The following is a 4919-nucleotide window of genomic DNA, read 5'->3' on the forward strand; positions in this document are numbered from 1 at the left end:
CACACACACACACACACACACACACACACACACACACACACACAGATGTCCAGCTAAAGAAAGTAACAAGAGGAAAAGAGCAGTATATTGATATAATAAAATTATTAAAGAATCAATAAATGTGGAAGGCATGATAAATCATCATGTATGAGCCAAACTTAAGAGAAATAATTAAGCACCTATTATATAAGGAAATTATTAACATATATTAACTGTTGACAATGAAAAGGAAATTGTCAGCAATGCAATAGTGATGGGAATTCAACACCCCCACTTCACCAATGTACAGGTGAAGCAAGCAGATAATCAAAAAGAAAACAATAGCATTAAATGAGGAATTAAACCATATGTGCATAAAAAATATTTATAGGATACTGCTTCCCACAAAAAAAAAACTGATAACTCATTATTCTCAAGTGCACATGTAACATTCTCCAGAATAAACCATATGTTAGGCCACAAGAAAGCATCAATAAATTCATGAAAATTGAAATCTTACCAAGCATCTTCTTTGACTACAATGGTATAAAGTAATAATCAACCACAAAAAGGAAGCAGGATAAATCTCTAAATATGTGAAGTTTGAACAACATACTATTGAATAATTATTGAGTTAATGAGGAAATTAAAAAAGAAATTTAAAAATACCTGGAGACAATAGAAGATGAATATAGGAACTAAAGATGCTATGGGAGGCTGCAGAGTAGTATCGACAAGTAGGTAGTTAGCAAAACAAGCCCATATCAGGAAACAAGAAAGAGCTTAAATAAGTAATCTAAAAATAACAAAACCAAAGGACAATAAGAAAGAAATGATAAAACCAAGAGCAGAAATAAACAAAAGAGACATCAAAAAAAGCAACCCAAAACATTAATGAAACCAAAAGCTAAGTCTTTGAAAAAAGAAAACAACTAAATGGACAAGCCTTTAATTACGTTTAATTTAAAAACAGAGGAAAACTCTAATAAATAAAATCAGAAATAAATGGGGGAGAAGTTATAATAGATATCTCAAAAATCGTAAGAGACTACCATAAACATCAACATGTCAATACTGAATAATCTAGAAGAAATGGACAAATTTGTAGAAGTTTACAGCTTTCTGATATTGAATCAAGAAAAATTAGAAAATATGGGCCAACCAAATATAAGCAAGTTTATTATAAATTGTAGTTAAAAATTTCCTCAAAAATAAAATTTCCAGCAGCAGTCCCTCTGCCCACCTGTGACTATGCAGGTGCTTCTTTCCACCCACTCTCTACCTCTGCAGTGCAGCAGTCTCCTGCCTGCCTGTGACCTGTACCATGGCAGGACTTCTCTGCACTGACCTCCCTCAGGGGAGGCCTTTCTCCTAAGACCCCCTGCCTGCAACCATGCAGGATTCTCTCTCTGCAAACCTGTCCGTTTCCGGGCAGCTCTTTCTGCCCATTTGTGCCTATGCAAATGTCTTTTTCTCCTCTGTCTCTTTCTAATAAACTTACTTTTAAAAAATAAAATAAAATAAAATTTCCAGACCAGACAGTTTCACTAGTGAGTTCTACTAAAGTTTCAAAGATGAACTAATTGGTCTTTCCATGCTACAAAAAAAAAATTGAATTAGAGATAATGTTTCCAAAACCATTTTATGAGGCTAACATTACTCTGATACCAAAAGCAGACAATGACATCATCAAAAAAGAAAATAGCACACCAATTTCCTGATGAATGTACATGCAAAAATTCTCATGAAAACCTTAGAAAACCAAATTCGACAATACATTAGAAATATGATGCATTATCACAAGAGGGAGTTATTCCAGCAGCAAAAGGACAACTTAACACAACATCAGAAAGTCATTCAATGTAAGTCAACACAACATCTAAGGGAAAATAAAAATCATGTGATCATATTAGTAGATGATGAGAAAACACTTGATTAAAATCCATTTATGACAAAAATTCCAAAAATGGGAGAAGGAACTATTCTAAGCATAATAAAAGTCATGTGTGGCAAATTCACAGCTAACATGATACTCAAAGAAAAAAGACTGAAAGCTTTTTCTGTAACATTAGGTATAAGACAAGAATGTCCCCTTTCACCACTACTATTAAATATGGTAGTAAGATTCCTAGCTAAAGCAATCTGGCAAGGAAAAGATTAAAGGAATCCAAATTGGGAAACAAGAATTGAAAATATATTATTTGCAGAAGACATAATAATATACTTAGAAAAGACTGATAAACCTCTGAAAAACTATTAAAAACAATGAAATCAGAACAAATATGCAAAAATCCTTATATGCAAACAATGATCAGAAGAGAAGGATTTCAAGAGAAAAAAAAATCTCTTAATTATTGCATTAAAAAGTGTTAAATACATACTTATTAGGGAAATGCAAATGAAATCCTCTGTGGGATACAACTTCATAACCTGTAAGAATGGCCCCTATCAGCAAGAAAAAACAACAAATGTTGGGGAGGTAAGGAGAAAGAGTTGCCTTCTTACACTGGTGGTGAAAATATTGACTCCATGTAAAACAGTACAGAGGTTTCTCAAAACCTCCGCACTTGATTTTGACTATTTCCAATCGCCAAGTTATGGAAACAACCTAAATGCCCAAAGATAGATGAATGGACTAAGATGAATATACTATATATAATACTATATGCAATATAATATAACATAATATATAGTGTAATATAGTATATATAACATATTATATAACATAAAATCACATATACATAATATACACACAATGGAATAATATTTGACTATAAAAAGATCAACCGTTTCCATTTGTGACAATATGAATGGAATTGGAAGAAATTATGCTAAGAAAATAAAACAGAAGGACAAATACCTCATGGTTTTATATCTGAAATACAAAGGGGGAAAAATCCCAAAGAGTCTTACAAAAACAAACCCTAGAAATCTAACACTACCAGTGGGGGTTGGTGGTTGGAAAGTAAATGTGTGAAGGGGCCCATTGTACTATAATGTCACTATCTCCTTCTATACTGAAAGGAGGACTATGGGTGCATTAGTGTTAGATGTGGGCTGCTAACATACTTGTGAAGACGTGTGATCCTACACCTCTGGATCAAAACAATATTGTAAACTACTACTACCTCAATAAAAACTGTATAAAATTTTAAAAAACACAATAGGCAGCAAAAAAGTAGTTCATTATCACAGCCCAAAACTTGCAAGTTCATGTTTATCTGCTTTTCTGGATAAGAAAAAGGACATTACATAAAATTCAAGAATTTCTGAATATAGAATGGGCTTGAAATAAAAATAAACATATATGTACATGGCAAAATACTGTGGAAATAGAAAAAATGAGTAACATATTCAAGGTAAATGAGACATATTTTCCAACTTAACATTAATCAAATAATCTTCCTTAATGAAAGTTATTGGATTAGTTAGAGTTGCTATGCAGGATTTAGCTTTTAGGTATAAACACGCAGGATTAGTTTTCTATCTACCTGTTCAGATTCCTTGACACAAACTTCTACCCTTATCATATTTAATATAACTTTATATTAACAGTGTGTTATTAACATTTAGATTTTTGTTATGAATATTTCTCATACATTTATCATTTTAAAAAACTTAGACTGTATCACTGAGGTGTGTCTGGCCCAAAGTCAAGGGTATATGTAAACTTTGAACAAAGATTCTATCCTTTCAGTATAGAAGGAGATAGTGACATTATAGTACAAGGATATCTTCGGTTCTTTTATCTAGAGGAAAGGAAAATCAAAATCCTCTCTATTTCACGTAAAGGTCCATATAGTAGCAGGGGCATCCAAATAGCAATCCCTGCTAGAAAAGAAATGTGTTGGTCCATTAGAACTGAGGCTAAATATCAACTCTTACACATAGATCCAAATATAGTGGTCCTGGCAGAAGAAAGTCACAGCGAAAGGCAGAGCCAGGGACACCTGAGAGCAGGACGGAAGTAACTTGAGCTCAAGCTGTACTTGTTGTGGATACAAGTATATGGAAAAAACAAGCAGAGAACAAATCACGTTACCTTAATTTTAGAAAGTTCTCTGAAGGTGGGTTTCAAATCTCCTGGTGTGTCTTTTTGTAATGTTTTTATCTTACTTTTTATTGTGGACTTCTCAAACATACAAAATAGAAAAAAGAATAGAATGAAGTCCCAATGCATGCATTACCATCCTCAAGAATTAATAGCATTAATAAAATTTAAAATTTGAATATCCATTTTTTTATATTTTTAAAACACTTTATTATGACAATAGCCAATTTTTAAGATTATAGATCTACTTGAATAGTGTTTTAGTTTAGTGTCTCCCAGTTCCCTTACTTATGTTTTGGAAGCAATTACTTTGAAACTTTACTCAAAGCCATGCTATCTACCACCCCTCAGGTCATTTATACTTGAAACTACAAGACACTACAAAATACTACAACAGTTTTTTCCTGTTTTTCCAGATTGCACAGATTAGATTTGGGTTTTTTTTTCTTTGCAGGGGGGTGGGGGTGGGAGGAGGGATTCTCAAAGAAATACTAATAATCCAATATTTATAGGATGGCTTCCCAAAGAATCAAAGAGCTCACTGAGATTTTCTAGCTAAACACCAGGGAAAAAATTTCCTCATTTCCTTAATACTATTAATATTCATTTCTCTGTAAGATTCATAAAATAGACTTTTCCTCTTTATGTATGCACATGCTATCAATTTATTAATAGAATATTATCTTTTTTATCAAAAGGTTAAGAATTGAAACAATTCTAAAAGTTCTCAAATTACACTACTACAATTTCTGCATCATGGCTGTCTTTCACACTAAATAATGAGTACCTTTAATTAACACAACCAGGATTCTCCCTGGAGAACAAAGTGTTAAGTCGCAGCACTATAAAGCTATCCCTAGTCACTGAAGCACAAGTTTGATCACCAGCC

Source organism: Condylura cristata, unplaced genomic scaffold, assembly GCF_000260355.1.
Source record: "Condylura cristata isolate star-nosed mole 26May11 unplaced genomic scaffold, ConCri1.0 scaffold00012, whole genome shotgun sequence".
Classification (NCBI taxonomy): Eukaryota; Metazoa; Chordata; class Mammalia; order Eulipotyphla; family Talpidae; genus Condylura; species Condylura cristata.